The 23515-nt window shown below is 41.7% G+C and overlaps 1 protein-coding gene across 1 annotated transcript in view; it reads right to left on the bottom strand.

Annotated features, from left to right (window-relative positions):
• The window catches only part of LOC141577129 (uncharacterized), a 177025-nt gene that overhangs the window by 79587 nt on the left and 73923 nt on the right, over positions 1 to 23515 (bottom strand). Inside the window, exon 21 of the mRNA XM_074361176.1 lies at positions 12 to 135. The gene's annotated coding sequence lies outside the window, so the exon portion shown is untranslated. The remainder of the gene's footprint in view (positions 1 to 11; positions 136 to 23515) is intronic.

Raw genomic sequence — 23515 nt, forward strand, 5'->3', positions numbered from 1 at the left:
CATACACTCACCTGCCGAAGGTGAAAGTAGACTGCATTCTGGAGAAATTCGGAAGCTTCCAGGCTCCGCTTCTGGATGCCGAGGACACGGACAGCTTGGAAGCATGCTTCTAACTCAGTCACCGGAATTCTTACACTGCAAGGGGAAAAGGAGGCCCTCAGTCGATAGCAGAGATGTTCCTGTCGTGTATCACAGGACGTGCCTCAGGGACTCAGTGCCTTGCAGCAGCCCAGCCCCAGGCGAGGACCAGAAGCGTGGCCCACCGAAGCAGAAGGTGCACTGTGCTTGAGAAATCCCATCCCCGATGGGGGCAAGAGGGGCTGGTGGGGTTGAGTGAACCTATAATTGCCCACAGAAATATGCCTGCATTCATTCAAGTGATACAAGCAACAGTAGCAGGCTATTTAACAAAATTTCAATTTTCAGTGGAAATTTTGCCATTCCTTTCCGCTTGTCCCCTGCACTCTGAAACAGGCTTAGGCTCTCTCACACCTGCAGCTCTGAAACAATAGTTGTGAAGTCATTTTACTTTGCTGCAAGTGTCCTCGGTCCACTTGTAACTGTGTCTGTCCTCTCTTAACACAGTCGGATATCTTCCTGGATCTCTACCTGAGTTCCTTTCTCCTCCTCAGATCCTGAGATAAAGGACAAGTGAAGACACATGACCAGAAAAGGCACTGTGGACTTGACTGAAATCCACAGTGACCCCCTAGGTGAGTGCTGCCCACCCCTTACATTCGATTTTCAAGGTTCTGCACAGGGTGACATCCAGCCAAGAGAGGTGGCCCAGGCCCATTGGAAGCTACGTGGCTTGGGCACGGGGACAGGTGCAGGAGCTGGTTCCGGGGTCAGGCCCCTCACCACCTCTGCTCCCCTCTCTCCCGAGGCCCCGCTGCCAAGCACTCAGGCTCCGTGATCTTATGTCCTTCTCTTCTACTCTACTCCAAACACTTTTCCTTTTCCTTTTTTCCCTAATTATCCCCAGCTGGAGTGATTTTTCAATCGCAGTATCTGAAAAAATTTCCTGCAGCCGAAAATGAGGTCTCAAGAAGTCAAAGCACATATGCTACTTCCTGAAGAGTGCCGCTGGCTAGGGGGACCCTCACCAACACTCACGTGGAATCAGACATGTTTCAGGGTCGGCCACCCCCAACAAGAGTGTGCTGTGACCCCTATGCCCGCACAGCATCTCTGCTCACAAAAATATAGTTGGCCCACTTATCGGTTATTAAGAATCAAAAATACAAAATTGCTCATGTTTCTTACTAAAATTATCTATGAAGCAGAAAAGGGAATTGTAATAGAAAAGAACAATTTTGACCCCATGTTAGGTCTGTTCCTTTGGATTTAACCCTGTGCCCTGTTTTCTAGGCTCAGACTTGCTAGCTCTGCACTATTGGTAAAAGAAAGTTGCCTTTAGACTGAAATATCCAGGACAGCCTATTCTCCTGGCCGTGATCTTGAAGGATGCTAATTCATCTGCACTTATGTAGAGATGGCAAGTTGCAAAATAGAGAATAACCTTTGTTTTTTTTTTTTGGAGTTTTCACAGGGGCAACATGATTTGATCCGCATGGACAGCTGCAAGAACAGCGGATTCAAAGGACAAGCAATTCATACAGCAAGAAGTTTCCAACAACCAATCAAAACCCCGCCCCTTTTTAGTATAAAAGAAGACTCAATTCTGACTTGGGGAAGATGATTCTCCAGGACATCAGTCTGCCATCTTCTGGATCTGCCAGCTTTGCAAATAAAGTCACTATTCCTTGCTCCAACACCTCATCTCCCGGTTTATTGGCCTGTCATTTGGTGAGCAGAATGAGTTTGGACTCGGTAACAAAATGACTGCATTGGAGGTAGTATGTCTCCACTCTTTCCTAGTTTCCAATATGTAACATGCACATTACTTATGATCTAGTGCAAATAATTCATCAAAGACAACCACGAAAAGAAACTATACTCACCCAGCTATCAACACTGAACACAAAACCTGTCAATTTTATATGCTGTTTAAGAACACAACCGAAAAACCTAACATAGGGAGTTGATTCCACGGAAATAAAATTATTTCTACTCCTTCAAAACTTTTTCTTTTCTTTTCTATTTTATTTTGTTTTGCTTATTGAAAAGAAAATAAAAGTCAGATCATTTTATTTCACGTATTTTTGTTATAGCTACATACTTTAAATACTACAGAGACTTAAATTGCAATAAAAAATTGTTCATATATTAGTATAAAGATATATACACAATCAATGGGGATTAGGAATGGAGTGGACATTTACTAAAAATCCACTGCAATCCAGTCTTTTACAAGCATATCCTGGACTATAAGCTCTATTATCCAGGGGTCCTCACCCACATTCTCACTGCTGAGTCCCTTAGTAATCAACTACTAAGGCACCAGCATAGAACCATGTGATCTGTATTTTAGGAATAAATGAGGGAATTGATTCATTCAATTCTAAAACAAAAACCCTAAAATAAATACTGAACTTATTTACAGATAAAGAAAATTTGTCCGTCAAAAAGTAAAGTTTCTTCCTCAAGGTCACAAAGCTAATAAATGGTAAAGGCAAGATTTGAACTAATCTGCCTGATTCTAAAAACTAAGGTGGAAATCCCATTTGACTGGGGAGGGTCCAGCTGCGCAGCCTATCATCCTATCTTTGTTCAGATCTAGCCTTAGACAGCCTGAGACAGCACTTCATTCCTATGGAACTCGAGGGCAAATGATAACATTAAGGATTTTATATCCAGGAATTTCTTAGGTCTCATGTATATAAAGTGTCAGCAGGTCAGCAGAAAATCTCTGGGAACCATTAGTGGGTCCAGACCTTTTTGCTGATTAGAAACTCAATCTATCAGGACATAGTGACCTTCCCATGAGAGGCCACATGGACATAAACTGAAGGCAGCTGAACAATGGAAACTAGCAAGACCCTGGAACTCAAGCAAGAAGGATCCCTGCCATCCCCCACCCAGTTGCCTCTTCATCCACGTGGACACGAAGACAGAAGACCCGGGTTCTTGTCCAAGTTACACTATCATGGATTCTCACCCATAAAAAGTTACAACTCTATGCTGTCATAAGTCCTTTCCAACTCAAATATGATGACACCAATGTCTCAGCAGAATATCTATGTCTCCACTTCCCCTCTTCTAATAGGAGAATATTTCTATGGACACAAAGCAGAAATCCAATTTAATAAACCATGCACGAAGCCAAGTGAATTTCTGCTTAAGAGACATTCCTCTCACGCTCAGTGAATGAAAACTCAGAAAAAGTGGTCCTTCTCCTTCAGCAAACGGGAGGCATCCTGATTGTGTGTGTGTGTGTGTGTGTGTGTGTGTTTGTGTGTGTGTGTGTGTGTGTATAAATCAAATATAATCATCTGGGATGTGTACAGATTTTTTTTTAATGTCACTGTAATTTCATGGGGATGAGCCAACATTTAAAGTAATTTGAATCTAGTGTTCTCAGACAGTCTCAGTCTATTTTGGTGGAGGAGGTGAAAGGGGAGAGTAAAGGAGGAAAGAGGTAAATGAAACAAAGAAGTAAGAATACTGCTAGGGAAAGGCAAGACGTTAATTTTATTCCTCATTGCATCACAACAAATTAGGGACTGGCTTTCCCCCAATGTCTTATAGAGCACTGAGTTGCAGAAGAAGAGGCGACAACCCATTTCTCACTGAGATTGTGGCTGTACGTGGCATCTTATAGACACAAATCATTTACACTGATCAAACACTCTAGCAGCAGGCTGTAATTCTCCTGTTTTGAGAGACAAGAAAACAGGAGATCAAAGAGGATGTATAACTTGACAAAAGTCAGAGGACCAGTAAACTAAAGAGGATGAATTCAAACTCAGATCTGAATGCAGAGTCTGATCTTCCCACTCCCAGGACTGGAAAATCCTTAACACACAGGCTCCCCAGCTCCCCTGCAGTGTTCCTGGCGCCAAGCATTTCCCATGGTAATGTTAGCCAGTTCTCACAGACACAGCGCTCTGTGCAGCCAATGACCTCCATCGGACCTTGATCATCTACCTGCCACGCCCACCAGGCTTCACCATACAGGCAGGAGAGCTGGCTTTCAAGTGCATACAAAGCCACCCCCGGTCTAACCTGGGCACTTCTGTGGCTTCTCCAGCCTAAAGGCAGCCATGAAACTGCTCACAGTCTGTACATGAGCCACACTACCTCTCTCCATCTGTCTCCCCACCTATACTACTACTTAGCTATGACCATTTTGAGAATCTTGGAAACAAATTTTTAAAAACAGAAAAGAAAGGATTCTGGAACAAGTGCTTAATACTTACAATTTTAAATGACAAGTTACAAATTGAGTATTGACAAACCGAATCTTCCTTTCTAAATGTCAGTTTTAAGCATTTAAATATATAATAGCAAAAAATTCTCACCATATTAACAAAAACATAAACAATAAACTGGAATAAATTCAAAAATAATGCCCATGTTCTAAATGGAGAAACTTCAGGACTATACTGAGTGTTAAACTAAGACGTATGAATGTAGAGACATAAACATATTGCATGGAGGAAAGCAGTTTTGTAAAGATGTAAGTTCTCCTTAGAATAATTCAAAACTTACTAAAAACTCCCATGAAAATTCCAATCTGATTTTTTTTAACTTGAACAAAATATTTTGGAACTCTTCAGGAATAATAAAATCATAATAGTAGACAAGAAAATTTGGGATGGAAGAAAAGAATCAAAAAAAAAATCAGACTGCCAGTGATTAAATAAATTTTTACAATATGTAAGATATGGTGCTGGAGTAAGGAAGGGAGATTGACAGAAAGGAACCATGAGTTCAAAAAGAGACTCTAGTGTATGTAATTATTTTGTACAGGTGGGATTTCAAATCAAAGAGAAAAGTATGAATTCGATAATTGTCCTGGGACAATCAGAATCACCTAGAAAGAATAAATTCTATTCCTGTCATAATGACCACAAGATAAATTGCACATAGTGATGTAAATATTAAAAAGTACTAATAACAGCAAATACAACCCTTTGCTCTTATTAACTCAACTTCTCCTCACTATAACAAGTACTATTATAATCACCACCGTAGAGATTAAAAAACCTACAGAAGAGATTTATTCCATTATAAGGAAGTATTTCTAAGAATGTCAAAGATAAAACCCATAAGGAAGACATTTACTATCTTAAGAGTTGTTTGAGCCACAACAAGAATAAAAAACTTTCTGAACAAAATGAAAGGAAAGAAATGACAAGAAAAAGTTCTGTGATACATGTTGATGAAGTCACGAAGTAAATTTTCATAACATACAAAGAGCTGTCACAAAGCAACAAATAGCTCCCTCAATTAAATGTTTGCAAAAGACAAAATGAATCATTCATTTTAAAAAATTCAAAAGGCTAATGAGTGAAAAAAGCTCAAAACTTCACTGGTCATCAAATGCAAACTAAAACAATGAAAAAGAACTTTTGCTTATCATATTGGCGAATATTTTTAAGATATTCTAGTTAGTGTCCATCTGTGGGAGAAAAAATCATGAGCGACTTTTTCAGAGGATGACATATCAATGGATATGTAAACTCTGAAAAACGTACATACACAGACTCAACTCCACTCTAGGAATCGTTTCCTTTAGAAAAAAAACAATCAGTCCAAACAGATGTATCCATCAGGGCATTTACACAGCACTGTTTACAAAGGTGGGAAGAAAAACTGAAGTGAAATCATATCCAGCGATAGAGAATTGGTTACATAAGTAATTGTGCATTTTTTCATTCCCCAATGGAGAAGGAATTTCTAGAGTCACTTGAAAGGAGTCTGTGATGAATGTAAGTGTCACATCCAGGGACTAAATTTCCAGAAGCCTTAACTAAAGGAATATACATACAAGATCACAGGAATGTCTGTACAAGAAGGATGTAAGTCAAACATTCTTTCTGACAGTGGAAAATGGAGAAAACTTAACTGTCCACCATCAAGACAATGTTACGGTAAATCAAGGCGAGCTGCGTGCGCTGAGGGAGCCGGCGTTTCGCCTGGTCCAGGGCCTTGTCCACAGCACTCTCCCACCAAATGTGTCCGTGGACAAGAGACGACACCCGCACATCCGGAGACCCCTCCAATCTATCTGAAAGGACCGGGTGAGTCTGGAGTGGGAGGACGTCTATGATATACCCCTGAGTGAATAAAGCGAGCTGCAGAAAAACATATAGTATGGTCTCATTTTTAAATAAATCATATATACACACACCTATACATTGATTTCTCATATGTGTATATATATGTATCTCATAGGCATAAAGTTCATGAAATATATATACCAAATTTTGCACAGCTTTTACTCTCAGGAAATAATGGGAAGGGAGTTAGGGGCCTTCCTGTACCACCACAGTTCTCTTTTCAGTATTTCAGTTAAGTATACTTGGAATTTAAAAGTTTATGTAAGTCCGAAGTAAAATGGACGATGCATTCCTTAAGACAGAATGCTACACTGGTCATTAAAAATCATGCCAGGGGAGATAGAATATTGTAGAAAAACATGTAATAAGCCGAATGGAAAATGGAGATCTCCGCACAGTAAACAGGGACAGAGTGCTCACTGGTTTTTATGACAGAGCTGATACACACTGACGAAAATAACAGAAAATAAATGTTAAATTGTTAATTATTGTCTCTGAGTAGCGGGACCAGGATAGACTATTTTGCCCCTTTTTTCAGACTTATTATATTAAATGCAAATTATTTTTCATCTGAAAAAAGCATTTTTAGGCGTGTAGTACCACGCATTGGGGAATAATACATGAATACTTACAGAAACAAGTAACTAGGAAACACCGCAGCAGCGCTACACAATGTAGAACTGGCGATCCTGATTAACATCGTGCAATTACATAAGGACCCACAAAGTGAGAGCACCTGCTGTAACAGGGCGTGGCCCCCTTCTATTTGTCAGTTGTGTCTTCAGGGCTGAGGCAGTTCTGAGCACGGCCAGTGTCAGTGCTGTTGTCTGGATGGATGCTACTGGAGGTGAGGGCACCTGCAAGCGGAGAGGAAGAACAGAAACCATCCTCTGCCTTTTCTGTCTTGTTTCTTTGTTACTTTAAAAGAGAGGAATAAATAAGATAAACTGTGTATCTTCCCTACAGAAATTTCAGTAATGAAACCGTTTTTAAAGTCTTCACAGTTTATATTCTGCCTATAACTGTCTTTTCAACAAAGCATCATATTTATTAATTGTGAATTGACTCAGTTAATTAACTCCCTGTTGAAACATTCTAATAAAGAACATGAAATGCCGTATGTAAAAGAACCAAACCTGCAATGACTAGAACAGCTGTCTTGACGGCAGTGCATCCAGCCCGCACCATCCTGTGGTCCTGAGCTCCTGATGCTGTTAAGAGAGCACGCTGCTGCCTCAGATGGAGAGATACAGTGAAAGAGTTTGAACTCTACAGTACTGACAATACATAACTGACAAATCCCAGGCTCCTTTGAGGCTGTCATTTTCTGTTTCTGGCCAACCCCCGTCAATGAGCAGAACCACCCCATTGCCGAGCCATGGGACTCATGTGGGAAGCAGTTTTGGAGAAATTTCCAGGTATAGAATGTAACAAACTATACATAGATCTCTGATAAAAGAAAAGAGGCAATATTCTGATTTTGGAAGAAACTCAAAATATTCTCCTAAGCCTTAGTAGCTGGAAAGGATGGGCATCTCCTAAGCCACTTATTTATTTCGCAGCCAGTGAGCATCTCCCACAAGCCCTGTTTCCCTGTATCTGCTGGGAGCCTCAGGCACACTGTTGCTGTCGATCTTATAAGTCACAGGGCAGACGCGTGTCTCTCATGCCTGCAACCCTCACACAGGCTTGCCTCCTAGCCTCACTGTCTGAACTTGGCCCCATTTTCTCACCTGTTTATTTGGTATCTGTTCTTCTGTAAGCTGCCTGAAATGCTTTTTGGAACATGTCAGAAGATTCAGTGGGTAGATAAATGGACAGATGGACAGGTGAGAGATGGGCAGACAGACAGAGAGACTCCAAGAAAAGGGGAACAAAGAAAATTTCCTATGCAGAACCCTCTTCTAGTTAGGGAAGAAAACCACCACGGAGAAGTGTGAAGAGGCAGGTGGCTTAGGACTATTTCCTGGATTCCATGAAAAGTCACACCAAGAGAGAGGGTAGAACTATAAATAATAAAAGAAAAAAGCATGCATGCTTGAAAAATATATCTGCAATATGTACTTTCTAAAGAATAGATTCAAATCAGCACGGCCCAATAACACAATCCTTGGGTATTTACAGAAGTGAGAATCCCATCTCCAAACCACAAGGCATCCCTTCGGAGCACTAAGAGTCTACACGGGACGGTCTTAAAGTCGTAATCACAAAAGCTATGCTCTCCTGCCCTTACGAGGAATGAGCAGCTGTGCTCGGGCTGCCCACGCGCCATTTACACCCCACAGCACCTCTAAGGGGGAGGGACGCCTAGCAAGCCCGTCTTTGCAGGACAGCAAACAAGCCCGGGAGAAGCTAAGCTGACCTAACATTTCTCCATCTCTCAGGAAAGGTCACTCCAGAGCAGGACTCGAACTCGGTCCCACGTGTGTAATCATGTTACTACCGTGCTTTGCGTGCTTTTTGTGTGTATAATACATTTGTTTCTGGCATGAAAGGATATTTAATACATGATCGGTTGTCCTGTCTATCTCATTAGCTCACAATCCATGTTTATAGTTTTGAATTGTACTCTTTTTCCCTGGAGAAAGAATGGAACGAGCGGGTGTTAGAATGAGGTGGGGCTCCATTCTTTATCTGGTACCTCATCTCATCCAAGTCCCCAACCAGGGAGAAGGAGCAAATGTTCTCTTCATCTTTTAAAGAGAGGGCTCCACTGATGGTGACTTAACTCCAAAACCAAGTCTGGGGAAAGGGCACATTCAGCAACCAGAGCAGTATCACCTGTAGGAAGGCGAAAACAGCTCACGGGAGGGCTCAGGGGGTCACCCTGATTTAATTTCAATCGATAAAACAGTAACACACTCTAAAAATACTAGCATGCAATCGATTGGCTCTTTCTTGACATCTAGCAATTTTCCACAGCCCACAGGTAAAATGATCGTGAACCAGTGAAAGGTAGTGTCTACAGACAAGAAAAATCAATGCCACAGGTAGACTGAAACCCAGGCTGGAGGAAAGGAAGAGAAAGGGCATAGTAAAGAAGTGGGGAAAGGCTGGGGAAATAAAATCATCACAAGGACTCTCAAGCATCATCCAACAATCATACAATCATTCAAGAGAGAGAGAGAGAGTTACTGAGGTCCTATTTTGTGCAAGATTGTAGAGCGTGTGAAGCAAGAGCGCAGCGACCATTGTGGCAGCAAGTGGCGGGGCTCAAATACACTTCTGATTCTGGTACCTTGCACACTTGTCCTCAGTATAAAGGCAAAAAACAAAAAGTAAAATAAAACTCTGTAAACTCAAAGCATTGTTGAAAAAAAATTAAAGAAGACCTAAATAACTGGACAGACACACCACGCATATTCCTGGATCAGAAGTCACAGCTCTTGGAATGGCAGTGCTCCTCAAAGCGATCCGTATATTCAACGTGGTCTCGATCACAATCCCAGCGGGCTCCTCTGCAGAAACTGACTAGCTGCTGCTACAATTCATATGGGAATTCAAGGGTCTCAGTAACCAAATCGTACTTGAAAAAGAAGAACAATTTAAGAGGACTTGTAATTCTCAATTTCAATCCTTACAACTGTATCTCCAGGTGAGATTAGAGGCCATTGTGAAGTTATTACTGTGTTTATCCTTATTTTCTAAATTCTCTACAATGAATATAACTGTTACAATAAAAAGAATAAAAAGTAAAGTTTCTTTTAAAATATACACACCGATTCACTCATTGGGAAAAAATATTTTAACTATAAAGAGGTAAACAAATATCTAGTGAAAAAGGACTACTTAAAAACAAGAGTGTATTTACATTTTTCATTAATTGAAAACTGAAAAGCACAAACACATCAAGTTTCTAGGGAGACCGATGCAACAAATTAAGTTATTTCCAAAAATTCTAATTGAACAATGAAAACTCAAGAAAGGGAAAATTGTGATTGACACCCAAGTGCAAACACATGGAAAACAAAGGCCTAGAAATCACAGTTCCTTTAACTCTGATACTAACACAATAGAAGAGGAAATTCCTCACTAAGGGGACAGTGGAATCCCATGCATAAGACAGCATACACAGTACAAACTGCACTAGAATCTGAGATGATTTTCTTAGAAGAATTCCAAAGTTACAACATTGCTGAAAAACTATAAAAACACTGAAAGACAGATTAAAACACACAGTCATATATATTATATAGAAACATATGAAGTCTGCCTCCATGTTGCATAGAAATACAAACATATTTGTTCATTTATGGGCACTGATTACTTTTTCCCAGGTAGAATATTTCAACTAAAACAAATAATCAATAATACACTCCTGTTGTCAAATCTACTTGATAAGTTACTCGGCTATGTAACCATAATTTGTCTAAGATAGATCTAAAATTAGTGAAAAAGATCTTTGTATGGTTTCTTGAACTCTTCTCAAATTTCCAAACTTAATTTTAAAATAGATCTGAGCAGTATTTCTATATTAACTTTTCCCCCGTGAAATGAACAACACAGTCTGTTGTCAAAATTCTGTCCTTAGAATGATTCACAAGCACCGTATCCGAACAAAACTGCTGGACAGCAAGGCACTATCCAGACACTGTGACCAAACAAATGAAACACAAGGAAGACAGTGACCCTATTCTGGAGGGCTTACCGTATGTTTCAACACCGGGTATTTATTTGATTGGTTTGATTGGTTAGCAAAATAAAATCAATCAAGTACTTTCTGCTTTGAGCATTCAGTAAGTCATGACTCTGTTGTTAGTGTCATGAGAAGGAAAGACTTAAGCATGACTTGATTAGGTCAATTAGCAAAAGCCATCACTGGGGAGTGAGTAATAAAGAAGTTAACTGATAGCAATGCTTCTGCCTACAAGAGACCTAAAATAAACCTACACTGATCTCTTTAAGGAAATGAGGAGATGAAGCCCCAATGAGAAAAACAAAAACTAACAAGAAATCAAAAAAGTAAAGACTTTTTCATTAACGGTTCCAGGAAGGAGTGGAGCATGGTGGTGAGGATCACAGATACTTGGGACAAACATGAGGGTCTGAATTCCAACAGCACTGTGTAGCTTTGACACTGATAAGTCAGTGAAATTTTCTGAATATCAGTCTCCTATCCATAGTCTGGGGACAATAACAGCACCCGTCTCCTAGAACGGTCCTAATAATTAAGTTATTTTATATATAAAAGGTTAAATAAAATACCTCAGATATTAAATATTACCACAAAAGCACAAGGAAAAAAGAAAACAGAGATAAATTGGAGTTCATCAAAATTAAAAACTTTGCTTCAAATGACACCATACAGAAAGTGAAAAAACAACACACAGGAGAAAATTTTTTCAAATCATTTATCTGATAAGGAATTTGTATCTATAAAAAAAAAAAGGACCTCCTACAACTCAACAATAAAAAGACAACTCAATTAAAAAATGAATAGAGGATCTGAAAAATATTTTTCAAGGAAAATATACAAATGGCCAATAAGCACAAAGAAACGATGTTCAATATCATTAGCTGTAAGGGAAATCAAGTCAAAACCACTCGGAGAAACCGCTTCACACTCACTACAATAGGTTATAATCAAAAAAAGTGTAACAAGCACTAATGAGGACACAGAAGATGCAGAGGTCGCAGCCGTTGCTGGTGAGGATGTAACACAGCCTGGCCACTTTGGAAAAACGCCTGGCAGGTCCTTAGAGAGTTGAACATTTGGTTTCTGAATGACCAGGCAATTTTGCTTCCTGAGCACACACGTAAGAAAACTGAAAACAAATGTTCATATAAAAACTCCTACAGGAATATTCACGGCGCCATTACTCATCACAGCCAAAAAGCAGAAACAACACAAATGTCTATCACGTGATGAATGGGTAAACAGAGGGGCCCAGCCATACATTGGAATATTATTCAGCAATAGCAAAGCATAGAGTACTGACCCAGGCCACAACTTGCACAAATATTGAAAACGTTACTCAGTGTGAAAGAAGTCAGTCACAATAGATGGTTCCACTTACATGAAGTAACTAGATTTACATGAAATTTCCAGCACAGGCAAATCCACAGAGAGAGAAAAGTGGCTTTCTGGGGCTGTGGGAGAATGGGGAAGATGGGAATGTCTGCATATGCGTAAGGGGCTTCCTGTTGGGGGGATGAAAATTTTCTAAGATTGACTGGGATGAACAATTCTGGGCATAGAGTAAAAACCGCCGTACATTTTAAAGGGTGAATTGTTATTAAAACTGGTAAGAAAAAAAGCACCTCCAGCCAGTTACCTTCCCATAGTAAATGCAAATTGCTAAATTTTATTACAGGAAGAAGAAACTGCCCTCAGCATGAAAGCATGAGTTCAGCAAATGTGAGTTAACCGAAATTGGAAAAGAGCAATTCACTTGAAACAGTTGATGAGTGTACACAAATTATTAAGACATGACAAGGAAAATCAGTTTGACATCACGAAGAAGCATTCTGCTTCAAATGCAGATCAAGGATTCGGCAAGCCCAGCTGCTACAAATGACCAGAGAAGAAACCTTGTTCTTTAAACAAGCGCCAGAGCCAAAAAGGAAATAATGGTGAGGAAAGCAGGCGGCCGAAAATCTGGAACAGTTTCCTACAAATACTTTCTCCAATGAAAATCCAAAAACAAAATGAAAGTGATGTGATGTTGTGTTGACCTCACGTGAATGGGCTTCCTCCGGTGCTCGACAGTTTTGTAACCCCGAATGAGAGACTCAGGAGAATCATCATGGCTCCTGGGAGTCACCAAATGACTGCCCACCAGCTCGCTGACCACCATCACATCTGCCAGGGTTGAATTACAGAGAAGAGACCAACTTCTGAAAGGCACAGGAAATATAGACAAGGGAAGAAAAGGCTGCAGTCAGTCCTGGGACAGAGGCCTTCTGAGCAGAGGCCAGAAGGCTGCAGGTGAACATGAGTGGCCCTGGGGCAGAAAGGGACCACGGGGGAGCAGACCTCAATTCTCTTCTCTCTCTCCCTCGGGTAGGAGAGATAAATTCTGCATCCTTCTCACCTGGAACTGTGGGTTCTGGCTGGCAGAAGTCTTACCAACATGGAATGAATTACTCAAGACTGTGGAAAAAGGAAAGAAAGCGAGAGGGATTAGGGAGCGCACTCCAAGAACCTCTCAAATGCTCCCATATTTATTGTGTATAATCAAAGGAAATAGTCTTTAACAGTTGTGTGATAGTAAGGAGGAACTTCGTGAAAGATGGGATGAGGCAGAGATTGTAGAATCCGCAATGAGTAAAAAGGCTTAGTTTACCTTTAGGGGAGACATGGGGAGAGGGGAACAAGATAAATTCTTTAGATATCTTCATTACAAAGCAGACCACCAGATCAGCCAGGTCCCTGTTTTGGGAATAATGTACTATCTAACAGCAAGCACGCCCAGCGTTTATAGCTCAGTGCCTGGGTCATTGCTGTGCAGAAATCTTCCACGCAGGTCCGCACAGGTAGAAGTGCCACAACGTGCTCAGAAATTATAGCGTCAGCACCCCTGGGCTCCCATGGACTGGTTTCAAATTAACCAAACTCATGAGAGACTGAAGCAAGAAAACCAGAAATTTAATTTATTAATGTAACAGGAGATGTGAAACTACAAACCAGACTGAAATATCAGAGTTCAACCATGAGTACAGATTCTCCTCAAGAGCCCAATAACAGGCAGGCAGTCACATGACAAGAGTGGACAGAAGCAGAGCAGGAAGGGTTTCTAGATTAACTGAATGGACTAAATTTCTGTTATACGAAAAGATCTGCTGCCCAGAAGACATTTAACGCCAATCACAGTGCACTGTCCGTGGACTGTGGCTGAGACACGACTGTGAGCACCTGTGTAACTCTCCTTTCCCTGTCCTTTCTGGGCTAAGTGATGCACAGAGGTACAGAGATCCAGGGATGCAGATACCTCTAAACAACCAAAGCCCATCCCTGGGAGCCTGGAAACCAGACAGCCAGGGTTTAAACACCAGCTCTGTCACTTACTAGCTCTGTGACTTTGGCCAACTTACTTACTCTCTCCATGCATCAATTTCCACATTGTAAACCTGGGATAACTATCAAACCTTCCTTACTCACTTGTTGTGAAGATTGAAGGATTCATTTCTGTAAAACTCTCAGAAAAGAATGTAGCACATTTTTGGTGCTCAACAAATGTGAATTTAATAAGAAAGTGATTTACAAATCTCCCTTCTAATTATCTTCTGTGTTTCATGGCTAGTCTGAGTCCCAAAGGAAATCCTTATTTCCCCTCTTATAAACTCTTGGGGAGCACCCTTCTGTTGCATCCCACCACTTGTTTAAACTGAAGGAAGGGATGCCTCCTCCACAATCTTGTCCATGGAGAGTGTTTTTCCCTTCACACCCCTGACCCCTGGACAACGGCTATCCCTCCTCACACTAACAGATTGAGGTGTGAGTCCGGATCTACAAGCAGGGCATATGAAACCTTTCCTTTCCCTCCAGTGTTGGCCAGCCTTGGGAAGCACCCGGGATGCTCAGCTCCATGGCAGGGCAGCCCTGTGCATGATGGGGCAGATCCTCTTAAGGAAAGGCTCACTGTGGCCCAGAGCTAACTGGGACTGCATGAGTCTCTAGTTCTGGGGCACAGTATCATGACACGCATTTTCCCACATCCCTGAAGTTCATGGAGAACGTGGCTTCATCAGTAATACAGGAGACATTTATCGCCTGCCTGTTCTTCTGCGTCATCTCTCAGTTGGCTGCTGGAGAATACATGTGTATAAGTATTGGGTCCCCTTAAGCCCCAATATATATGAAGTAACAAAAAATTCTGTGGCTTAACATTGGTTCAGGGCGACTGTGTAACTGTCCTGACCCTGCTGATGCTAAATTATGGGTATAGGAACTATGGAACCTCCTCAAATATCTTTCAGCATAAAACCAGCTTTTCTTATTTTCCTGTTTCTTAGTAACTGCCAAAGACTGTAAAATGATGGCTTCATACAAAACGGGAGCTAAACTTTATGAGCCCTTTGACATTCCCACTCTGCTAAACATGTTACATAATTTCTAATTCTCACAATTCTGCAAAGCAGATACGAGCGTCCCCATCTCACAGACGAGGGAAAAACTCAGAGCAAACTAACTCAGGCTCACGTGGCTCAGTGGCAGCACGTGCACGCAAACCCAAGACAAAAAACTACACCCCTTCTTATATGTACAAAATCACCTCCCAACAAATGATGCACAGCTGCTGGGTCAATACTCAGGGAACTCAGTACACTTTCCAGCTTTAAGGTGCTCCAGAGGCCGCTCTTAGCTGCTTTATAAAATTCCGGCTCACTGGTTGCTAACACTGGAAGAAAAGACCGATTTTGCCATTGTTTGCACAGCAAGTCTGAAATGTTCACAGAGAGATGACAAAATAAGTCTAAGACATACGCAGAATAATTTTTCCAGGTAGACAGACATAATGGACATTGTGCTATTCTGAAGCACTAAGCAAAGGAATCAAAGCAAAAAAACATTTGTTAAACCTTCTTTTGCAAAAGGAATATTAAGACTGTTAGAAGGTGCAACAGCACCACCTATGGCTAAAAACACCTTCCAGGTTGCTGGGAAAGATGCAACACAAAAATTGCCTGTTGGATCAGAAAGAAGAATCAGATAATTATATCTTATGTAGCACATACTGCACTTTGCTTCGGGGAAGGGAGGTGTATTCAGTATTTAATCTGACATTGCTAATACTCCTGAATATAAACAAAAGACACAGGCTCATGGAAGCTTCTTAGTAGAGGAAAGAATCCAGTCCAGCCACTTCATTTTACAGGAGGGGAGACTGAGATCTGGGATCTGTCCTCCTGGCAATCAGCAGCAAAGCGCTCTCTCCTAGGCCTCATGTCATGCACTGTAGAAAAACCAACAGATCTGTACTAGGCCTCTATTCATAAAAGTCACATCTGTATTTTTCCAACAGTAGGTAATCTATGTATCTTGCAAAATACTTCTCAAAGAGCCAGGAAAGCATACAAGTGTATTGAAATTCAAAAACATTTATTTGCACATTAAAACAGCATGAGATTTATTCTATTAAAAAAAGTGACATGTCAAATCAATGTTTTGATATTTTAAATCCTATTAAGAGTGCAGAAAAATAAATCAAAATTTTCTTTAATCACAAAAGAGAGAAGCTTATTTCCTGAAAATGATCAATGTAGATTTTTCTAAACTTAATGGTTCTGGTCAGATTCCTACGAATTTAAATGTCTGAGTGGATGGTTACACGGCAACATGAATTCTGAATTGTAACAACACACATTCTGTGTAAATAATATTCAAGGCCGTCTGCTTAAGATGATTTAACTAGTCCCTGTCTCACTAGAATGATAAAGATTTCATTAAAACATACTGCACACACACACACAAAACCCTGAATCCTTGTTACTTTAAGCCATATTCATATATTCATAAATATGCATATTGAATATGCATCAGAAACAAGCCACCCTCTTTAGTATTCAGAGTTGATCCTTCTAAACTATCTGTCCTTGTGACAGCATATTTTTACTAAGCAGCTCTTGGGTGCTTCATATACAAGGCGTCCACCTCTCACAGTCAAACAAGGTAAAGGGCATCACTCAAATTTCACAAATGAGGAAATGTACTTAAGCCATGAAAACAACTTACATATTCATCATCAGGAAAGTAAAGAGTAAATATTTTACTTACAATATTCACTGACAAAACTTTCCTCCATACTAAGACTACATAGAAACAATTCAGTCTTTGTAAATTTTTCTGTCAATAAGCACCACTAGAGAAAAATAAGCAACATCATTAGAAATGGTTGGACTTTCAAATCCCACTCCAATTTTGCACTATAATCATTTTTAATGTTTTGATTTTAGTGTTTACAGAGCACTAAAATAAAAAAATATAAAGTTTTAAACTCATTGCCTGAGAAAGCAACATTTGTGAAAATGTACGATTTTAATTTATGCCACTCTGTCTAACATTCTCACTGGTGTCTCTCCTTTGAAGGCTTCATGAAGCTGAGATCGCTAAAATCGGTCATTTATGGACTCACAGGAGTTCGGGAAACCAATCAACTTGCGGCTGATCAGAGGAGCCATTGAGAATGAATCCTGTGCAGCCTGGGTTCCAGCCCTGAGCCTGCCAGCGCCAGCTGCGTGAGATTTGGGACAAGCTGCCCCGTCTCTCAACCCCTCAGCTGCAGAAAAGGAGACACTGATTCCTACCCTTAAACACCTGCTATGAATTAAAACATGAGGAAAGCATTTTAGCCTTAGGTAAGTGTCCACTCAGAGCAAGCTTGGTCATTATGATGATGAGGATTACTTTTAATAAGTTAAGGCAGACCAAAAATTAGAAATCACCATAAAGGAGAAACATTTTATGTCAATGAGCATTTCCTTTTGAATGGATTGCAGAATGTTCCATTGATTTTTTAATAAATCAAATTTTGTCCACTAATTATAGATTTACAGGTTCATGGACAAGTCTCCAGAAAAAGAATTAGAGGTCACTAACCTCTGCATACAAAGAAAGTAAAGTTTAAAAAAAATCAGGGGGGAGATTATACCTCACTTGAGAGAGTATATGCTCAGCATGCATGCGGCCCTCAGTTCAGACACCAGTAACTCCATTTAAAAACTTTTTTTTTAAGAAATGGAGAATTAACTCAAAAAGGAGGAGGAATGCAGAAATTTTTTAGAGAATCAACTCAGATTTAAGATGGGGAAAAAAATATCCATTTCTCACAGGAAATCTTAAGAACTATGTAAACCGGATCTGAGTTGTCTAATCTTTTAACATTATTCATGAATTCATATTACCAAGTCTTAAAACTGCCTGATAACCCACAGGGGTGATCCTGATCATAACAGCTGCCAACACGGATCGAGCTCCGGCTACGAATGGACTGTTCTGCCATCTCTGCCCCTGAGGCCTCACCAGGCTGGGAGCACTAAATTCGGTCATTCATGAGCATCACGTGTAAGTCTTCCCTTTGTGCTTCTCACTCCCCCCTCACCAGACCCTCTGAGGGAAGCACTGTTATCATCTTCCCCAACCGAAGATAAGGCCACTGAGGCACAGAGACTAAACCTGCTCCAGGTCACATCGGCAATAAAGGACGTCTATAATTCTGCTGTTCTAATACTGACAAAGGAATCTGACATATCAATTCAAGGGAGACTGTTAAATAATCAAGTCTGTCAGGTCTTCACCTCAAAGAACAGATACTATAGATTCCTGACGTAGGATGAGGCTGCCGCCACATACTGACTCAGCTTGAAATTAATATCCAAGATGAAGCAGCGGATACATGTAAATATTCACGACTGTCAACTCCGCTCTCGGGTCTGGGCCCTTCACTGCCTGAACAGGGGTGAAATCCCCACCCGTGTCAGGGAGGGAAGCGCAGCTCTTCCGGGACTCACCCAGGATTCAAGGGCTGTTTCCCCCCCACAGGCTGTCCTCAACGATTAAAAAGCTCTCAAGAATTTTACACCATGCAAAACTAAAAGACGTTTCTGCAGATGGAGCACTTTCTCAGGCTTAAACCTATTTTGCCTACACTCAGCAAGTGGGAAAATAACACATGACTCTGCAAAGTCTCTGACCCTCACCACTCACAGGAGTAGAATGGCCTCAGCACAAGATGACTCTTCAAGGATGAGAACAAAATAAAGCCGCCCCCAACCACAGGCACTCCCAGAGACAGCGCTCAGCAGTCTTCTGCACACTCACGGTTGTGCAGCCCTCACCACCATCTATTTCCAGAACACTTCATCATCCCAGAAGAACACCCCTGCCACTAGCAATCACTCCCCAACCCCCCTCCACCCAACCCCTTGCAACCATCACCTGCCCTCTGCCTCTGCATGTGCCTATTCTGGGCATTTCAGATCACTGAATTCAACAATATGTGGCCGTTTGTGTCTGGTTCCTTTCACTTAACGTGCTGTTATCAAGGCTAGTCCAGGTTGAAGTGGTATCAGCATCTCGCTTTTATTTTTTGAAAGTGTTAAAGTTTATTAGAAGGTTGTAAGTACTATCAAAAAGAGTAGAGAGGAGCATAAGTGATTGGGTTTCAAAGGGAAAAGGGCGGGTTGAGCAGTCAGTGTGGACCTCCCAGAGCAGGTGGCATTTTTCATATTCCCCTTTATTTATTTTTTCTTTTTTATTCAATTTTACGTCTGAATAATATTCCACTACATGGAGATACTACATTCTGTTCATCCATTCAGCAGCTATGTATGGACGAGCTCCAGACGAATGAGTGTAAGATGTGACTAGGCAGGGGTGGCATTTAAGCAAAGGGCAAGATGTGCTTTCAAAAAAAAAAAAGCCAACAAACAGAGGCACAAAGAAATTCAGCGCGTTTCTGAGAAAGTGCATGCTTGCTTCACGATGACTGCCGTGCAGGGCTGGGGTGGGAGAGACAGGAGACACAATGAGGGAGTCACCTGAGAATATTCCCCATGCAAGCAGCTCAGCCAATTCTCCTCCCTCATCCTGTATTTTAGAGCCATTTTTGATAGGTTTTCTATTTCAAGTAACAGTACTGAGTTACACATCTGATCATCTGCATCAGATCAACTTACCTCCAAGCCACAGAAAGTCATTCACTGACTGGAGCAGCTCCAAGACTTAAAGGTGATGGACCAGGGAGTCCTGCAGCATCCCGGCCTGCAGGCACAAACCCCCACATGTTCCATGGTGATGTCCGGAAAGTAAAATGCATGGAAATATCTCACTGCTTGTGCAAGATATCTGCCCCCAAATTGCCCCAAAATCATGCTGGCAAAGCACTACTGAGACCTCTCACTACAAAAAAAAAAAAAAAAAAAAAAAGAGAAAGAGAGAGAATAGAAAAGAAAAGAATAAAGCTAAGAAGGCAAATTTAGGGTCTTCCATTGAAAACCAGCAACCATCACTGCCAGTAACTCAGCTGGAATGGTCCTGACTTCAAAAACCACTGCTCAGTTACATTGCAAACGTGATAGACATATATGTATTCCACGTAGATGATATTACAGTAGAATTTTTTTTCGAAATTTCCAGTTGCAACATTAAGACAAGAAAGATTATGTTTCAGCTTTAAAAAAGTCAATTATTTTCCACTTTCTTAATTTTGAACCTATTATAATTTTATAAAGGGTGCTATGCTGCAAATTATGAACCAACTATTTGGCTTCTGCCAACAAGACCTTTATGACTTCACTATTTCAGAGCAAGATTTAATGATGCTTTGAGAAGTGGGGCCTGGGGCGCTCACTAACAGCTCTTTAAATACTGACAAGGATGTGCTATTTAAGTAATGCAAAGGCTCTAACTCTACATTAACTCAGAAACCAAAGAAACTACACCAAAGCCTTACTTTATCATTTTTAAATTTTGCTATTCTTTTGAATATTAAATTTCTTAAAAGATAAGATTTTTTTTGAGAAACACAGCAGCTGTATTAAATTTCCTCTCACCAAGAAAGCAATCTTTATCAAGAATAAATACCCCTATGGAAATCCAAAAGACGGGACGTTTCTAGCTAAGTGAATATGCAGATCTCAACACAAGACTAAATCCTATCAGATCTCACTCGAACGAGCTCAACAATGTCCTGTGCTACCCTGAAACTTAGCTCTTCTCTTCCAAATGTTGGCTGAGCTAAGATCATCACACATTGCAGGGAAGAAGAGAAAAGTCCACCTGGTTGCATCCGTTTTCTTCCAGCCACAAGGTGCCGCTTAGGGGTCCCCGTTAATAAGATCTCCCCATGAGGAAATCCGGCATTCACACTGCCCCTGCCGTCCCCAAGCAGCCCCGACGCCCCTCTCCCACTGGTGGACCCCCAGCCTGTCAATTGTCTTCTAATGACCCTCCCAGTTGGTGGCACTCTCCCCCTCTTCCCTGCTTCACACACACACACACACACACACACACACACACACACACACACACACACACGGAGCCAGGACAGACTTCCCAAAGCACAAATTTGATTACATCACCCCCACTTCAAACCCTTCAGAGGCTCCCTGGTAGAGTTCTAGCCCCACCCCCGACCCTGCTCGCCCAGCCTCACCTCAGTATCCAGGTCCCCAATGACCTCAGGCGCCCCCTGACCTGCTGCTACTTCCCACTTGCCTCCAAGCCCATTTTGACTGTTTGTCAAGGGAGCCTTCCTTCCCTCGAACCTCTACACTTTGGGTTAGGTGCCCCTGCTGTGTTCCTAGAACATTCTACGGTAAGACAACTTCTGACATTGCTAAACTCTCAAGAAGCAATACATTTTGCTTACTACTGTGAGTCCACCCTCTCTCCCCTGGACACTCAGAATTGCATGTGTTATGAGTAAATGAATGAAGGGGTGGGTCTCAAAGGGACGGGCAGAGCTGCTCTCGCCCACCCCGACCCCTTCTTTCTGTAGAACATCAGAAGCAAAACCAGGAGTACCTCTCATGAGGGTCACTTTCTGCTGACACACTTCACTGCCTCTTCTGTGTCAATTCTAGTAAAAAACCAAGCTCCTCCTAAGCCCTCCATCCCTAGGCCCACTCCAGTGTCCTCCCTAGCAGGGGCAACCTCCACCCTGGACCACACAGTGCACTCTCCCCGAGTCCCCACCCCACAATCCTCCAGGCCTCTACCCGGGCTGCTCCTGCAACCTGAGTCACCCTCTTGATTCCTTCTCCTGGCTGACTCTTACTCTGTCCTCCTAACTGAATGTAGAGCCCATTTCTTCAAGGAAGCCCTCTCTGATGATGTCCTTTAGCTCTTGGCTGGGCTCCCTCTACAGCAGGACTGCTTGGAGACCAACTAGTGTTTGTCCACCTGCTCCTCTGAGACCATGAAATCTTGGAGGCCACGTGGGAAAAAGGAGTGAGACGATAAGAGGGGTGGGAAGAGCAAAAAGCAAAATCACAGCCCAAGTCCCAGATTCAAGGATTCTGTCTCAGAAGAAAAGAATAAAATGTTTAATACGTATGTCATTTGGCTATGATTTTTGTGGCTCATGGAAAGCAAGAGGTTGGTGTTCTAGTCTAAATTACAAGTTACATGCAAAGAAATGTACATATTCATATCCAAAGGAAACCAGAGCTGCTCAACAACAGTTTGCAGTTAAAATCAAAGGAAATTTGATAAAGACAATCTCTCTCTCTCTCTCTTTGTTTTTTTTTTTTTTTTGTATCATATAGTTTTAGAAGTATTTGTATAACTAAGTGATGGCTACAGCCTATGATTCTGCACTGGAGTGTTTGGGGCAGAAGAAGCCCAGATTACATGCACTGTGTAAATGCAATCACACCAACACACTGATAGGTGCCCTACTGGCTGAGCTGAAATTCCAAAGCAGACAACCTTACGATGCAAGACAGCTCTCATTAGAAAGTAAGGAATGCAATGTTCTGTACTCAATTACTTACGTTATATGGGCCATTAAGCGATAGTGCATCTTGTCTAATGAAACCCCAATATAAATTGTTAACGTCGATTTTCTCCATCTGACCCTTCTTTGCTAACTTTGGATATCAAACCCTCACTCCATACGGAAAGCTCAGATCTACGCTGCAGCAGGTTACATCCCATGGAAGAAAGCCTATCAAGGGAGAACTGGAGAGTTTCCCTTCAGAAGCTGCTAAGTCTGGATTTGCACCTGTACGTCATTTGCAACCACGTCAGCGTGAAAGGAGTAAGACCTTACCTCTGTGGGGCGAAAAGCACTGCGGTGCTTCTGAACCATTAAAGAACACTGAGCTTTGGGAAAGAGTCCTGAGGCACTTAAATCGTACTTTTTGTGAAAGGCTCCAATACTGACCCAATTCACCAATCCAGGTACAACAGGGAGGTACCGGAATTAGTAGAGAGAACATGCCCTTGAAGTCTGACAAGGCCCTGCTTGAATCCTGCTACAGCATTTACTAGCCGCGAAATGGACCAATTCCTTTACCCCTCTGAGAAGGCTTCCCAATCTGCAAAAGGGGGCTGCCACCGCCAACCTGGGAGGCACGGATGTGAATGCAACACGCAAGTAGTGAGGCCGACTGCTACCTGACACGAGTCCTGGCTAGTTTCCCTCCGCTGCCCTTTTCCCCCTTTAAACTTGCCCTGTCCCCACTGGTAAGGGTCAAGCCCCGGACCAGACTGCCCGATTCTTCTGTGTATCCCCGGGTACATGTCTTACCCTTAGGAGGCCAGAAAAAGAACTATCTCTTCCAACGTCACTATCAAAGTTCTTAAGAGTCTGGGTTTTTTTAACTCTATTTTGCAGGGAGACTATTCCAGAACTGTTCAACCACCATCCTCCACTTTGGCT

Source organism: Camelus bactrianus, chromosome 3, assembly GCF_048773025.1.
Source record: "Camelus bactrianus isolate YW-2024 breed Bactrian camel chromosome 3, ASM4877302v1, whole genome shotgun sequence".
Taxonomy (NCBI): domain Eukaryota; kingdom Metazoa; phylum Chordata; class Mammalia; order Artiodactyla; family Camelidae; genus Camelus; species Camelus bactrianus.